At 58.7% G+C, this 16,614-nt stretch overlaps 1 protein-coding gene across 3 annotated transcripts in view; it reads right to left on the bottom strand.

Annotated features, from left to right (window-relative positions):
* ZBTB7C (zinc finger and BTB domain containing 7C) overlaps positions 1–16,614 on the bottom strand; it is a 310,443-nt gene that overhangs the window by 76,782 nt on the left and 217,047 nt on the right. The window contains exon 4 of one of the 3 annotated variants that reach the window (XM_051851242.3): positions 9,250–9,378. The exons of 1 other annotated variant lie outside the window; for it this stretch is intronic. The gene's annotated coding sequence lies outside the window, so the exon portion shown is untranslated. Of the gene's footprint in view, positions 1–9,249; positions 9,605–16,614 lie in introns of those variants that run through there. One more of the 3 variants, XM_089305132.1, reaches the window with a different exon arrangement.

The raw sequence follows: 16,614 nt of genomic DNA, 5'->3' as shown, positions 1-16,614 counted from the left end.
AACTAGTGGATGGAAGATCTCTTTCTCTCTCTCTCTCTCTCTCTCTCTGCCTCTGCCTCTGCCTCTGCCTCTCTGTAGCTCTGCCTTTCAAATAAATAAATAAATATTTTTTTAAAAATGACCACCTGCTGCCTTGGGGCAGGGAAGAAGGGGGAACGAAATGGAGAGATGGGAGAGGGAGGAAAGGGGCAGGAGGGGTGCAGGAAGACGCATTGCCTAAGGAAGCTCTGTCAGTGCTTACACAGCATGCGTCCAGGCCACACACCAGGGCTCAACCCTCGCTTCACAATGAAGAAACCGCAGCACAGAGAGGCGACTTAGCTGGCCCGTGAGTGCCAGAGCTGGGACTCGAACCTGAGCCCATGTGCTTGGAGACTGTGCCGAGCTGCACCCTTTGCCCCAGCTCAAGGCGCCACCCTAAAGAGACTTCAGCTCAAGCCTCATCCCCAGCTTTCTGCACACTCAGCCAGGGGCGGGGCCTCATCTTCCAGACTCGCACTTCCCTTCCAGGGGCTGCTCCTACCTGGCTCAGACGGCAGCCATGCAGAAGGTGCAGGGCGGGATCTGCGCGCCTGTCCTGCTGGAGCCCTAACTCTGCTCTGAGAGGGTGTCCCTGGCCACGGGGAAGGCCCTGTGGGCCAGCTTTGTCCCTCCTCCCCCCACCCCGGGCCCCACTGCCCTCTCCTAGGCTCCCCCCACGTGAGCCTCGCCCGGCCTTTCATCACCGTGGGGGCTCCGGCCTGGCTGCTGCTCAGCCCTCTCCTCCGCCTGGGTCTGCACAGAGTTCACCGCCATGTTCCTGGAAAAGCTCCCAAGAGCTGGAGGCCAGGTTCACTCGGAGGGTGCACGGCAGGGTGGGAGGGGAGCGAGGGGGAGGACCCGGGGGAGGTGGCTGCAGCTCAGCAGGGAGCAACCGCAAGGCAGACAGGGCAGAGGAGAGGACTGGAGAACCCCACAGCTGTGGGTCCCCCAGGGCCGCCCAGGGGCTCTCTGCCCTCAGGCTGGAGTCGCCCGGAGTGCCCCTTATCCGCCGTCTTGCCATCCACCCAGCTGTTCTCCCTCCCTCCTGGGGTCACAGGTGCTACCTCGAGGAAGCCCACAGGCCTGCTTAGAGGGAACAGACTCTCACGTGCCTGGATAGCTCAGCTCTGCTCCATTCCAGAACTTTCAGAAGCCCTGGGTCCCCCTGCAATGCACTCCCAAAGCGCCCACACTCAGTCCTCCCCCGCTCCCAACTCAGCACCTGCAGTGCTGATCCTCAACAACCCCCCCCACCCCAAAGCCAGGCTTTGCCCGCAGCCACCTGTGCCGCATCACCAGGGGTTCCTGGAGGCCCTCAGGCCCCACGCACTACCTGGAGTTCCTGGCTGTGCTTCATCCTCACCCTCTGTCCACTCCCCCCTGGGAACAGGCACCCTTGGGCCTCCTCGGTCAAACACGGACCCTCCCCTGACCCACGGGGGCTGGGGAGCGGGGTAGGCAGGGTTAGTGTCTTCCAGGCCTTAGGTGAATCAGGGCAAAGAACAGGCTTTTTCCTAATAACCGGTCAGATCGCCAGGACAGGGGCCAGGGATGGCCGTTCTGAAGGGGTGCTGAGAGCTAACGTGGGGTGATTTGGGAATGCAGAGCATTTCCTGGATGGGGAAGGTATTTGAGTGGTAGAAGCAGAACAGGAAGCGATCGGGGAAAAATGTTTCCTGGGAATGCCTGTGTCACTGCCCTCCCGCAGACTGCCAAGCGAGACACACTCAGAGGGCTTCCTCACCGCCTGGTGTCCCCGTCACCCGGTTAGAACCCCAACGTTTGGGCATTCACCGAGGACAGATCCCACACGCACACATGTCCACACGCAAACGCATGCACTCTCAGAAGGAAAACCCAGCAACGCCCAGCAAAGTCCCCAACATGTCCCTCTCGGAGCTGCCAAGTGTGGAGCCCTCGACCCTCGGCTGGAGGCAGACCAAGCGCGTTTCCTTTCATTGCAGCTTCCAGCCCTCTAGAATTTCTCCTTCTCTGCAGCTCCAGGCCACAGAGACATTAATCCCCCTTCAAATGAACCTTCCAGGCCCTTCCTTCATTAAAAAAAAAAAAAAAGTCTTCTCAAAACATGCAGGCAGCGGCTCTAATGTCCTCTGCTGTGTGCGTCTGCCAGGGAGGGAGGGAGGGGGCGCTCCTCACCTGGCCCCTCTGTTGCGCGGAGGCAGAAACGTGACCCCTCCTGCCCTCTCCTCCCCCAGCTTTCAGAAACAGCGATTATTTCAGTGCTTAGAACACAGCTGTCCTGTGAATTGTCCAGGAGGGGCGTGGGGGGAGGGAGCCGGGGGTTGCAGCACCGAGAGTTCTGAATAAATCAGCCCTCCCAGGCCCGGCCCCGCCCGCCTGCTCTCTGCCAGGTGGGAGCTGGGGAGGCGCTGGCCGAGCCCAGGGGTGGCAGAAGTACTTTCTGCACAGGCTGCTGAGGGCAGGGCCCCAGCGGGGGAGGCTGGAGAGCACAGTGTGCAGCCAGGGTGAGGGCTGGAGCTGCCTGCCCCAGCTATGCAGCGTGAACTCAGAGCAAGACTCTCCTTCCTCCAAAGCAAGGAGTCCCCAGATCATCCCGACTGGGCCGCCTCTCTGCTCGACATGCACCCTTATGTTATCTGAGGACAGAAATGGAGCTTTGGTCGGTCTGTCAGCAACAGGAGGTGTTTGGGAAACACTGGTTAAATGAATGAATGACTCTGGACTACTACTGGAAACCATAAAGGGAGGTGGGGAAAGCGCGAGGGGTTTGAGGGACATGGGCAGGGATGTCACTGAGCAGGAAGGAAGAAACTGCTGCTGAGTCACGTGCTACCTCCCAGCTGGGCACACAGCCCGCAGGGCAGCTCTGGGAGACCGCCTGCTCCCTGCCCTCAGTCGGCTCTACCGACATACAACTGCCACCTGTGTGACTCCTGCGTCGTCCTGCTCCAGGAAGTTGGCACGCCTGTCCTGTGACAGTGGGCCACTCTGAAGTGTCCAAGCTAATCTTGGACACGACCTCCTTGAGGGCTCTCCCTACTGTCTTCAGTGGCAGAAGCCCCCTCGACGGATCAGATTCGGTGCAGAACCAGATCCAGGCAAAGCTCTTCTGCTGCAAATACTGAGTTCCCACGCAGAACACCAGTCTAATGCCAGCCCTCATCTCAAGAGAGGCACCGAGGGGCTGCGCTGGCTTTCAGACTTCATCCTGGTCACCTGCAGGCGCCCAGCTGCCTCCCGTGAAATTTACCTCCATCCTTCCTGGGGAGGCCCAGGCATCTGTCATCTTTTCCAAGCCTTATTAGGGGATTACACTGTGGAGTCAGGTTTAGGAGCTGCCGGACTAAGCATGGGTTTGCAGGTGAAAAGTTCATCACGAGCAGAGCCGGGCTCAGGCTGCCCCCTGGGTCACACAGGCCAGACTTGGCTACAGCCACTGCAAAGCTGTGACGAACATGAAGCCACCACCCGGCCAACGACCAGGATGCAAATGCATCCCGATGAGAGGCTACATCTTTGTGATCTTCCAACTAGGTGAGTTTCCCATGCCAGTGGGCTCAACTTTATCTCCGTTTAGAGTGTTAGCCCAGCGAGTCCCATGCAAACAGGGTAAGACAATGTTGCCATGGAGCCAAGGCACCAGCATGAAAGGGACACACAGCCACACACAGTAACTGCCCCAAGAAGTTTACAGAGAGAACTCGGGCCACGCCCTGGGACGAGGAGGAGAAACATCAGGGTGTCCCCGGGGGAGACCTCAGAAGTGGAAAGGCTCCCATTCTACCTATGGCAAATGACCACGGCTGAGCTGACGCCAGGATATTCCCTGGATACTGCTTCCTGGAGAATATAACCCCTCAGAAGTTAGCATGGGGTGAGGGAGGGGTTGTAGTGTTGTGGTATAGTGGGTAAAGCCACAGCCTGCAGTGCCGGCATCCCACACGGGCACCTGTTCAAGTCCTGGCTGCTCCACTTTCAATCTGGCTCCCAGCTAATGTGCTTGGGAAAGCAGCAGAAGATGGCCCAAGTGCTCGGGCCCTGCACCCACATGAGAGAGACCTGGAAGAAGCTCCTGGCTCTTGGCTTTTATCTCTCTGAGGTCTGGCCATTGCAATCATTTAGGGGGCAAACCAGCAGATGGAAGACCACTCTAATTCTTTCAAATAAATATAATACTTTTTTTTTTTTAAGAAGAAGTTAGCATGGAAATAAACATGATATATTATCATTTATTAGTGAGGCTATGGTGGACCTGGAACCGTCGTACACTACTGCAGAGGTATACAATGGGGCAGTCCCTGTGAAAAACAGTCTGGGAGTTTCCCAAAAGGCTAAACATGGATAGGGTTGTCCCATGACTCAGGAATTCTCCCGGTGGGCGTATACCCAAGGGAAATGACAAACACAGGCGCACCAGAACACAGACACAACTTGCCACCCATCTACTGGTGAACAGAAAGACCCAATGTGGCAGGTCCAGACGAGGAGGATTCTGCAGCAGTGAGAAGAATGGAAGTGCACACGCTACCCCGTGGATGAATCTAGAAAGCAAGATACCCACTGAAAGCAGCCACTCACAAAAGGCCCCATGTGGCAATTCCAGGCGTGTGAAATGTCCGGCTCGGGCACGGCTACAGAGGCAGGAGTATCGGTGGCCTAGGCCTGGGGTGTTGGGGTGAATGGGCAGAGACCGCTAATGGGTACAAGGCTTCTTTCTGCTCTGAAATTGATCTTGGGATGGGTGCACAGCCCTGGGATGGGCCCACAATCCTAGAATCCGAGGTGAATTTGTGTAGTGTGTGGGCTACATCTCAGTGGTTCCATAATGAAACAACTCTCAGAAAAGCTCCTGATGTTCAGGTTCTGCTTCCAGCAGGCCGGTGTCAGCGGGGGCTAGGACCACCATCGCCTGGCCAAGTGGCCATCACTGGCAGCTTCTCAAAGACCAGAGAGCCAACCTCGTATCTCCAGAAAGAACATCACAGAATCCACAGGCAAAAGGGCCAGTGTGGTGTGCGTGTGCACACACAGGTGTGCGGGTACCACAGACTCCCCTGAAGGCCAAGTCCAGCGACACGACAGCAGAGGGGAAGGTCACGTGTACCTTTGCACCTGGTTTGTGTCTAATTGGAAAAGGCCGGCCGAGACTGTGTACCACGTTATTAGGCAAGTGCTCACGTGTGGAGCCGCAGAGTTGCTGTACTCCATCTGTTTGAGGGTGGACTCTGCTGGACAGACGGTCACAGCCCCCCGTGGGGAGCCCGCTCTAGCAGCGCAGGCTGTGAGCAGGCCACGCTGCACTGGGCGGCGGCTCTGACCCTGCAGGGGCAGCTTCCTCCTCCCCAGCGGGCCTCCTGCAGGGTGGAGGGAGGTGCAGGGCTGAGAACGAGATGGAAGGGAGCCGGTGCTGGCTGATCCCCTCCCAAGCAAGGCCCGGACACCGGGGCCTTCCAAATGGAGCAAAAGCCAGTGCAAAGCAGAGAGCAAGCACCCCCTTGGCCTCAACACAGGAGGGAAAGGGCCCCTCCGCAGCAATGCTGAGAGCCAGGCGCTGAAGAAGAACTCTGCCTTCCGAGACATCATTCTTCTGACCCCATCGTGGTACCTCGGGGGTCCGCCGGTACTGAAATTTACTAATCAACGTCATGCAGGATATAAAGGACCCGTTTCATCATCCCATTTCCAGGCCTTTTTTTTTTTTTTTTTGCTTAGTCATGAGAAGTCCAGTAAGTTAAAACGAAAACTAACAAGCACAAGCATATACCACAAAAGACGGGGGTGGGGGTGGTGTCGGGGTGGGCGTCCTTCGTGGAAGCTACTATGAGGCGGGCAGCTTCAGAAAGGAAAAACACAACCTCTGACTAACAGGAAGGAGACTCCAAATTGCTCTTGGCAACAATCTCTCAACCCGATTCCCCTCCCTCTATTCATCTCCACAGTTCCCAGCCGAAGGAAAATAAACCAAACAGCTCTCTCCCCGGCCCAACCTGTAGAGCTGCACAGCCGAGCGGGGACTGAACAAACACCCTCCCCCCCCTCCAATGCACTGATACACCTGTGCCATCGGGGCCAACCTGGGGCGGCCGCCCTCCGTGAGCCCATCCTCTCGACATCAGGCGGAAAATGCGCTTTGGGCATCAAAATGGAATGCAATGCGATCTTGTGACTTCAAACCCAGGAGATTTTTTTTTTTTTAAGAGAAAGAAGAAAAGTCTCCTGGTGGGAAGAGTGGGTGTCAGTTCTGGGGAGGCAGGTCCCAGAGGCAACAGGCAGCAGCTCCTCATCCTTACAAAAGTGAGAGTTAATGTTAGAGCTGGTTATCACACACCTATTGCACCCTTCAGGATGGGAGGAGAGTGAACAGGCCAGACATTCCAGAATGTTTACGGCCGCTCCGTCTCCCTACCATCCAACGCCATTCTAATAGCACAGAGGCGTTGGCAGCTAAGGCTGGACGTAAGTGGTGATGGAAGTGGAGAGAATAGGGTCTTTCTAGCTGAGCCCTGGAACCACCCAGGCAGGCCTGTGTGAGCTGTGCTGGGAACTGCTGGGGGCCAAGGGGTCTGGGTTCCGGTCCTAACTTCGCTCCCTGCAAATCCTGTGACTGCAGAGAGCTCCTCTCCCAGGACCGGGGGCTTGCAGCATGTGAGGCACGCATCAGTGCATCAGGAGGGCGAGGGACTCCGGCAGCTCTCAGCTCGTCCGCCACCACTCCAGAGGGCCCACCTTCTCGGAGGCCGCGTGGACCTCATGTCCTGCTCCCGTGTGCCAAAGCTACAGGCTCATTTTGGAACCCACAATCATATACTCTAAAGGGATAATCTGGACAGCCAAGGCTTACAGGGCTTCCTGGGCACTTGGGCAGAGGCTGCTGGTGCTACGTGGCCTCCACAGCGGTCCCTGGAGCCAGGGATGAGCCCTCGAGACAGCAGCATGGGGCCAGCCCTTGAGTCCCACATGCCTGCCCCTTCCTCCCTTCCAGTCTTTCCTTCTCCCACGGCTCTCTCTCCCGACACCCCTCCCACGCAGGTCCCATTTCACCCACTCCCTGCCCACGGAGAGATGTACTATTACTCCTGCTTCTACTAGTGCTGTTTCTAGTACTGTTCCCACACACAGAGGCCAGGTCTGACCTCACTCACTGGAGTACGCCCAGCAGTTAGCACCCAGGAGACAACGCGACAGCTGTTGAATAATCGATTGATCGATGGATTACATGAAAACAAACAGGTTCAAGAACATTCACACTATGTGTAACCCTTATATACTATTTTGTGTTGTGCTACAATTATCCCAAGGCGATTTCTCTCCCCTCACTTAGGAGAGTCTATCATGTGCTTTAACGGGTAGCTTTGAGTCCTCTCTCCTTCACTAACCAGTTGGGGAGCTCCGGAGTTTGCTCATTTACAAAGTAGGGAGAACCGTTCATCTCTGCTGGAGTTGGGTGTGTTAGAGGTGACAATTGCGGAACACAGTAGGTGGTCACTAAATGTCTCACCCCTGTCTTCCTGCCCTTACCCTCTGGGCTTTGTGTCCCTGCACTCACACAGCAGGACAAGCCTCAGTGTCCGGGCCAGTTAGGGCTCCCTCCTTCAAGTTCTAAAGGAGGTGCTACCTCCTTTAGAAGCCATCCTTGCTCTTGCTGGATCCCAAAGTGGCTCTCCCCACGGGCTGCGGAGGGGCTGCTACGCCCTGCCTGGCTGCACTTACTGCTGTGTGAGTCTCATCCATCTCGGCCCAAGGCCTTTTGGGGGAGTTTGGGCCACTTCGGAGGGCAGCTCCCAGCAGGGCTCAGAACATATCTGGTGGGAGCAGATTCTACAGATTTTGCCAAGTTCTGCAGAGCACGCAAGCTGGGGCCAAAGGACCCCCGTGGCACAGCTTGTAACCTGGGGGGCTTGTCTTGCCCACAGGGCAGCAGCTGTGTCCCTCAGCTGGGAATGAGGGTGATGAGGATGGCAGGGGCTGCCCGGGCCATGATGCTGGGACTGGTAGTTCTGGAGAACGTGGGAAACAGAAGCCATTGCCATATTCACTGGGAGCCGGGCACACGCTGGGCTGGGTCTTCCTTGGGAGGGTGGGGACTCTGCTGGTTCAGTCCAGGTTGGTCCTGAGGGGACAGATGGCTCACAGGCTACTTCCTCTCCTACTCAGAGGGGTTCCTGAGCCTTGCTCCGCCCAGGAGGACTTCACTGAGCAAGTACAGAAGGCAGGCCCAGTGCAGCCCAAACCCAGGCTGGCAGAGCCTTAATCACCCCCATCCCCTCGCATCCCTCCCCGTTCTATCTAATCTGAACAGTGATGGGTTCAATCACTTCCTTTCTATCTGGAGGAATCTGCAACTAGCCGGCTAGCTGTCTGATAAACTGGAGGAATGGGCTCCTCCCAGGCAGATCCGCAGGTACCAGCTGTGGAAAGACAGGGTACCCGCTTTGCACACCCCAATCTATCCCCTGCCCCAACAGAAGCCAGAAGCAGACCCCAGCGCCCCAGATCCCTCGGTGCACAAAACCAAGCAAAGCACCCTGCTGGGCGCTGGTCCTTCCCAGACCAGACCGGGACCCAGGCATTCGGGAGGGTGACAGGGACCGCGGCTTGCGCTGCGCGTGGGGTTGAGGACACACAGGGTTGGTCCCCCGCCTTTCCCCTCAGGGACCTCCTCCGGGGCTCCTGGAGGCCCCACTTGCCTCACTCACTGGGCAGTTTCCCAGTGCGGCACCTCCAGGTTGGGGTGTGAGAAGGCCCCCCCCACACCCACCCCGGGCACAGACTGGGCTCCCCCGGTGGCAGGTACATGGACGGGGCTCCCCTGGCGGCAGGCACATCACGCCTCTGCCCACGTTTGAGGACCTCCATGTCTGCCAAGTTGCCCTTGTTTTTGTTCTTCCCAAGTTTTACATCCGACACTCCCGGGACTAACAATGTACCCTTCCCAGTGCCCTAACAACTGGTTTCTGTCCCCTTGCTCCAAAAAGGCCAGCCTCTGCGGGCGTGCTATCGGCAGCAGGGCACCGGTGGTCGCTTCTGCCCAGCTCCAGAGTCCCTCCCTGTCTCCCCCGAAAGGCGCACACCCACCTCGCATACACCGCCCCTTGCTAGGCTGCCCTGCAGACCCCCAGGCGCTACCCCGGGGCCATCCTGCCTGGCTGGGCTGGTCGGCGGTTTCCTCCCACCCCCCACTCCCCGGGCTCCTGGGAGCCCCTTCCATGCCCGCCCGCCTGTCGGTCAAGGCTGCCCCAGACCCACCTGGGCGCCGCGGGGCTGCTGCGCTCCTGCCCCGGCTGTGTCCTGAGCGCCGCCAGGGTCCCGGGCTGGGAGTCCACGCGGCAGGGCTGCTCTGCTCCCGGAGCCTGCGGCGGCAGCGGCGGCAAGAGGCTGTCATTGATTCAAGCAGGGCGAGTTAAGCCATCCCAGGAGTGGTTTGGAGCGAGCACTCCCTCCCCTCCCTCCAACCAGAAGTATCTGGCAGGGAGCCCCTTCCGTCCACCTGTACGCGGAGCGTGGGGCAGGGACCAGGGCCACCGCTGGCACTTTGGGCTTCACTTCACGCCCTGCAAATTGAGCTCTTCCCAGAAGGTAAAGTAGAAACGAAAGCAAGCGTGGAGGAGGGGTTGTTCTCTCTCCCTCCTCTCCTGGGTCCCTGAGACCAGTCTCTCTTTCCCTCCCCCGCCTTCCCCCCCTTCCTCCTCCCTTCCTCCCCCTCCCTCTCTCAAATATTTTACAAAACATCTTAACGTTTATTTCAAAGCAAGGGAGGCTTTTTATTGTTATTATTTTATTCAATACTGCGTGTCTGTCTTTTATTTTTAGAGGCAATTTTATTTCCATTTGCCTGAAACCTGAGCCCAACAAAATTACTGGAATTATATGTTTTCTCCTTAAAGGGTCGTGAGTGTAACTTAACCAAATCAAACACTTGCACGGGCCATCATTCAGGTGACAAAAACAGGGGGGAAGTGCAGGCAGCTGGCACAGAAACGCAGCCCCTGCCCAGCGGGACCTGTCCCAGCAGGGGTGGGGGTCATGAGACCCGAGGGGGCACCCCCGGCCACCTCTTCCCCTCTCCCAGAAACACACAGCACACAGGCTGACTCAGACACACCACCCGTGAGGCCTGCCGTCCACACTGGGGTGGGCCCAGAGGCGTGGCCACAGCACCCTTTCCCTGGCCTTTCCTGCAAACCACACAACCACACCCTTTTTGAAAACGGTCAGCTGGGAGGCTCCGGCCAGCTGGCTCCATCAGGCCTCTGTCCCCTGGAACTGTCTGGTCACCTGGGGGACATTGCCACCAACTCCTGAACAGCTGGCTGCTCTCAGGACCGGGGGAGGAGCCAGGGGACTGATCCTTTCCTGTTGACCTGCTGCCCTGCGTGCCACGGAGAGTGAGCACCACAGGAGTTCTGCAAGTCGCTGGCCTTACATAGCCTTCCAGGGCCTCTGCTCTTCCAGGCGCAGGCCATGAGCCCTGAAGCCTCCCAGAGCTGAGGGTAATCCAGAAGCACACGAGCCCCGTGCATTGCCAGGGAGGGGGCAGTGATTTGTAAAGTTCCTCCCAAATTCCTCCGACTGACATGTCCCTGCCCGAGAACCCAGCGTCAGCGATTCGTGCTTTCTCAGGGCACACAGGCGACACCTGCCTCGGACAGCCAGGCCCGACTGTTACTCGAGGGGGGGTGGTCTCTGTGCTTCTAAAACCGGAAATACCCATGGGCCAGGGGAGCAGGAGTCTCCATAAGGGCATGGAATGGGACTTCCGGGGGCCCCCATGCTGCCGTGGGAGGGCCGGGCAGGCCAGAAGGGGGCCCCTTGTCGGAGCAGGTACACAGTCTCCAAGGCTGGATGGTGACTCCAGCACTCCCAGGAACACCCAAGCCGAAGACTGAAAGGTTAAATCCCTTTGTCCACACAAGTCACTAATTAAATATGCAATCAAAGCCTCACTCCACGATCCACTCCCCGCCCTGGGCAGGTGAAGGTGCCCATGTGTGACCTGGATGGAATCACTATCGACCCAGAAGTGTTTCTTGGGCGCCCATTGGGGTTTGCCTCAGAGGACTGGGTGGGGATGGGGTGCGGTGGGTGCAGGGGGTACCACCCTCGGAACCTCAGGTATGCGGCTGAGATAAAGCACAGGTGGCCTGTGCTGTGTGGGGCAAGGTGCACACAGCACGGTGTGGGGTCTGTGAACACAGGAAGCCCAGGGCAGTTGGTGAGACAGGGTGGGCTCCAGGAGAGGTTTGTGCTGTTGTGAGCGGGAGGGCTTGTCCAGCAGTGGATTGGGGGAGGGGGTGGAGGCACTTGGGAAAGCCGCTGGTGGCCTGGCTCAGGGGTCTTTGCAGTGGGTGGGCTATCAGGTGGGGGCCTGCGGGGGTGGAGCCAGTTTGTGAACTCAGCTTTCTGGTGAAAGCAGAGGGCACAGGGCAGGGCCTGCTTTGGAGGGGAGGGAGGACTTCAAGGCCTCTTCAAAGCCAGCTGGAGCGGGATGTGGGCAGAGGGGAGAGAGGGGGAGGGAGGCTGCGGGAGCGGTGGGGAGAGTGGAGGTGCCCAGCCCAGCCCGCCTCCAGGCGGCCCCTCCCAGTAGGGCTGCAGCTCCAGGCTGGAGGGAGTGTCTGGGTAGGCCAGGGCCAATGCTATTGCAGCCAAGAGCCTGGGGGAGAGCTGGCCGCTGTCCAGCCCACCGGCTGGGTCGTGCAGTGGACAGTGAATGTCCCTCCTCCCTCCCCTTTAATCACTGGCCCTGTAGGGACACGCCCTTCCGAATGGCCCCTGGCAAAAAGTGGGGAGCCCCGCCCTACCCTACCGCCCCTCCAGCCCCACTCCAGTGCCAACCGCCTCCTGGGAACAGGAACATAAAGGAGTCTCAGAGGGGTGTGGTGGGGAGAGGGGACGGAGGCGGCTCCCAAAGCCACCCACAGAAGGGCTCTGGGCAGCCAGACTCCAGACCAGTGGTTGTGCATTTTCCTTAGGGCCCTCTTCAGCTCCCTCCCTCCCTCCCTCCTACCCCACCTCTGCCCCCATCCCTGGCTCTTCCCCACTTCCGTGGTCAGGTCAGCCAAAGCACTTGGAAATAAGCTGGCCTCTCAGCTGCTTCCAAACCCCACAAGTCCCTTGTGTTCCAGGGAGGGCGAGCGCCGACTTCCCCAACAAGCAGAGCTTGGAAGGAGGGCTACACAGCAGTGCTAGGCACGAGCCAGCGAGCTACTGTCTCAACCTGAAGACCTGGAAGGGCCTGGGGGCTGGCAGTGATGTGGGTGCACACACACACACACACACTCACACACAGGTCCAGACTGTCCTCCCATACACGGGAAAGAGCTGGGTGCCCACAGGACGGGTGTGGGCCAGAAACACTCAACTCTGCAGGAACTGCTCCCTCCCTCTGTCCTTCCAACAACACCACGGGGCCCATCCTGTTGTTCTCCTCCTCTGCCATCTGAGGCTCAGAGAGGTCTTGCAGCTTGCTCAAGGTCACAATGCACGAGTATCACAAAACTGGACACGCGCCTCTGTCTGTGAGTTCTCATGCCCGAAGGCTCCCCTGGGGTTCAGGTGTTGCCTATGTCCGATTCATACAGCTTGTTCCCTCAGGGGCTCAGCTTTGCCACGCTGTGCCTCAGTCTCCCTGTTTCTCCTCCTCCCACACCTGTTACCTGTTTCAGGCCCTTGATCAGATCACTCATGTCATGTGTATGTTTTTACTTGGCTACATGCTTTTATTATTTATTTAAATTTCCTGAAAAAGGGAGAGAGAAGAATACCTCCCACCTGCTGGTTCACTCCTCAAATGCCTCCAACAGCTGGAGCCAAGCCAGGCCAAAGGCAGGAGCTTGGAACTTAGTCTGGGTCTCCTACCTGGGTAGCAGGGACCCCGTGACATAGCCATCACCTGCTGCCACCCAGGATTCACATCAGCGGGAAGCAGGAGTTGGGAGCAGAGCCAGGACTCGAACCCGGTTCCTTCCCAGCCGTGTCATAAGTGCTGCACCAAACCCCCAGGTTTTATTTTGTGACCGTTGCCCCAAGAGTGGAGGCTGCTTGAGGGCAAGGACCCCGCGCGTCTTTTTCGCCCGCTGTGACTCACACTCATAGGCCCTGGCAGTCAGGTGGAGCAGAGAGGCCAACTGAGAGAAGTCCAGATCTGGCCGACGGGAGGGCAGGACCCAGGCTCAGCTCTGCCACTGGCCGGCTGTGTGCCCTCCTGGACCCTGGGACGGCAGGATGACCGAGAGCCCTTGCAGCCCCAGCGCCTCGCAATCAGGTGTGCTTTCAGCCGTGAGAAATCGTGGGTGCTGGTAAAGAGATGAGAAGACCACCCCGGCCACATTGCTCTGGGTGCGGCATCAAGAAGGCTTTGCTGTCAGCTCGGCGAGCACAAGGCATCCCCACAGCTGTGACGGCAGAGGCTGGCAGGGCCACGGCACACAGCACGCACTGCCACCTCAGAGAGGGCCATCCCTCCCCAGCACCAGGTCTGAGGCTCGGCCCCGCTGTGACAACGGGGCTTGCACTCTCTGCGGCCTTCTAAGCCCGTTCACAACCAGCCCTGAGAGAAGTCAGAGAATGGATACGGACGGGAAACTGGGGCCCAGGCTAAAAAGTGAGCCGCGGAACGGGGACCTTGGAACCCAAAGGTGAGCAACCCTCAGGGAGGTTCACAGACTCTTAGAAACGGACAGGAAATCCTTGCACGCTCAGAAACAGGCGGAGAGGTGGCCACGGTCTCACCACACTGCCCAGGCTGAAGTTCACGGCACCCGGGCAGCCAGCGGGCAGTCTCCTGCCGCCTCTCTCTGGGAACGGTGACCAGCCGCACTGCGCCTCACCTGCTTCTCCTGACATCACGCCCGACACCCAGGAGCTACACAGGTGCTTAGTGAAACTCTGCAGAAAACAGAGTGAAAACTCAAGCAGCTGGTAGGAAGAGGTTTGGCACCAGCAAGGTCCCTCCAGGGGGAAGGGCACGCCTCCTCCCTCTGTACCTCATGGTCCTGAGGTCCCTGGTTTGTACCCACAGCACCTGGGGACTTCCAGCATCACTTGGCTCTGTCGCTCTGTTCCACCGATCAGATCTCCCGGAAACGTGATGCTGATGGGTGCTACTAACTCATTGCTGGGTAGCATCAAGAAGAGAGAGGAAACCACAGCCTTGCGATGGCCACTGAGCTTTCCCAAATCTGTTAGCTGCCCGTGCGACACCCATGTCTGCCAAGGTGCTGTAGGGGCACGGAGCCTGCCACGCGTCACCAAACCCCTCTGCTTCTTCAAGTACCTGGCGGCAATCCAGGGAAGCCGAGGCTGTGGCCTACTGGCCTTGGCTGCCCTGTCCTGGGGGCGCTGGAGGGTGAGAGTGAGGTGCTGTGGCCCCGGGAAGAGGGGAGTGGGTCCAGCTCCCTATCCCCCGCCCTTGGCTTTTCAAGTGCGCTGGGGGACAGCCTTGGCTTGCCTGGGCCTCCAGGGGAGGTGCTGTGGCTCTCGCTGGGGAAGCCCAGGGGAAGTACCTGCAGAGCACCTCCGGGCCACGGAGAAGGGCTCCCAGCCTGGCTACTGCTGAGTGAGCAGGGTGAACGGAGGGTGGGTGCGGGGGTCCCAGACCTCTGCTCCCAGCCTGGCTACTGCAGAGTGAGCAGGGTGAACGGAGGGTGGGTGTGGGGGTCCCAGACCTCTGCTCCCAGCCTGGCTGACTGCAGAGTGAGCAGGGTGAACGGAGGGTGCGGGCGGGGGTCCCAGACCTCTGCTCCCAGCCCGAGGGCCCCAGGGCTGCCCGGGGCCTTGCCCCTCCTCCCAGATTGCCCTGGCACTGCTGGCGGGAGGAGGGAATGGTGCCAGGCAGGAGCTTTAGTTAAGCCTCGCTGGGCTGGGCCTGTCACCACCGGAGCAGGCTGGGAGCCTGGGGAGGAAGGGGGGGCGGCTTGGTCAGAACCGGGCCAAGGTGCAGCAGCAGCGAGAGAGGGGGCGGCACTATTAGCTGGGAGAGGCAGCTCCCCTGTGTGCCGCCGTCTCTCCTTCCTACCTGCCTTTACCTTTCCTCTCTCTTTCCCTTGGAGGCGTGCACCACCCGTCCACACTGCACGCTGTTCCAGGCTTCGGCTGCTCACTGATGAGTAAACCCGTGTGGTCTCCACCCTCATTCAGGTGTGGGTGAGTCTGCTGAGCCCTCGGCTGCTTCCCAGGAGAGCCACCTGGTCTACACCTCCAGCGGCCTCTCACCTCAATCGATCCCCACCCTGAGGGACTGGGAGAGCAGGAATTATGGCTCCCATATAAGTGAGCGAATGGGGCGGAGGGCGGGGAGGGGACCTGCCCAAGGACACCCTGGGAGTGCAGCCGGAGTTGGCTGCGGCCACCTGACTCCCTTTTCCGAGCGCTCCCGCCATTGTCTCTTCCCACAGCGCAGCCACCTGGATTTACCTGCAAAGCAGAAGAGGACTTGGCTGTGGGCTTCTACACTTTTTTTTTTTTCTTAAAGAGAAAAGTAGGAAAGAACAAAGAACTTCAAGCTAGACAAACCACAGATTTGCCTAGTATTAAATGAACAGGGTCCTGGTGGGTGGAGGTGAACTGGGGAGCTGAGGCCCAGCCACGCAAGCTATAGATTGGGTCTTGCCTCTCACTGCCTGTGCTTCCCGGGGCCCCCCAGATCAGTGAGGATCTCTTTGCCCAGCCGGGTAATTAGCACTCTTCAGGCAGAACAAATACTTCCTGGGAGTTCGCCAGGATTCTCTCCTGGACCAGACTTCAGGCAGGCTCCTCTGAGCCTTCTTCTCCACTAGACCTTGTCCTTGGGCCCTGTCTGGGGCCTGCCTAGCCCAGTAGTAACAAGAATCCTGCTGAGTCAGCTTGAGGAGAGTCCCCTTTGCTTGATATCTGACTGCTCTGGCCTGCTGGTTGGATCGGCAAGCATCTCCCTTCGTGTGATGTCTCCTCTTAGTACTGTTCCACCCGCCCTCTTCCCATAAATCCCTGCTTGTCATTGTTCTCCATGGAATAGTCTGAGCCCTCTCTCCTGCTGTAGCCAGGCTCACCCCCAAACACCAGGACGAGTGGGGCTACCCCTACGGTAACAGTACCAAATAAAGTCTCCCTTACCATTTAACCACGTCTGGACACGGTTTTATTGAACAAGTATGGTGCTACAACTCAGAGGGGGTCAGATTCACCACTGGACCCTTGGACTCTCATTCAGGACAATAAGTGGGCACCCGTGAAGCCCCTTGGAGGGGTCTGGGATTGACGGGAGTCGCACTCCTGACCCACCCAGTCCCGGAAGGCAAAGACTGGCAGTGCGGTGAGGCCACTTCGGGGTGTCTGGGGGTTCAGAGCGCCCGAGCCTGGGCTGGCAGCATGGCTGAAAGGCACCTGTTGGAGCAGGAGTCTTCCTGGCCCCCTTCTGGTGATTTTTTTTCCCTGAATCTGGAGCGGGAAATTCCTAGAAGCTGGGTTAGGGTCCCAGGCAGACAAGCTGCGCGGGAGCCCCAGGTTTCTCTGTCCCTGGGGCACGGAGGCTGCATCGGGGTCCAGGCTTCGTTGTCTGGGTGGCGTCACCCGTGAGGAACTTGGAGGTCCTCAGCCGCCTGAGACCGGGCTCCCAGAAGCCCTGCTGACCATGAG

This window comes from Oryctolagus cuniculus, chromosome 10 (assembly GCF_051225735.1).
Source record: "Oryctolagus cuniculus isolate XC-2025 breed Fujian yellow rabbit chromosome 10, ASM5122573v1, whole genome shotgun sequence".
Taxonomy (NCBI): Eukaryota; Metazoa; Chordata; class Mammalia; order Lagomorpha; family Leporidae; genus Oryctolagus; species Oryctolagus cuniculus.
This window is presented reverse-complemented; position numbering and strand designations above follow the sequence as displayed.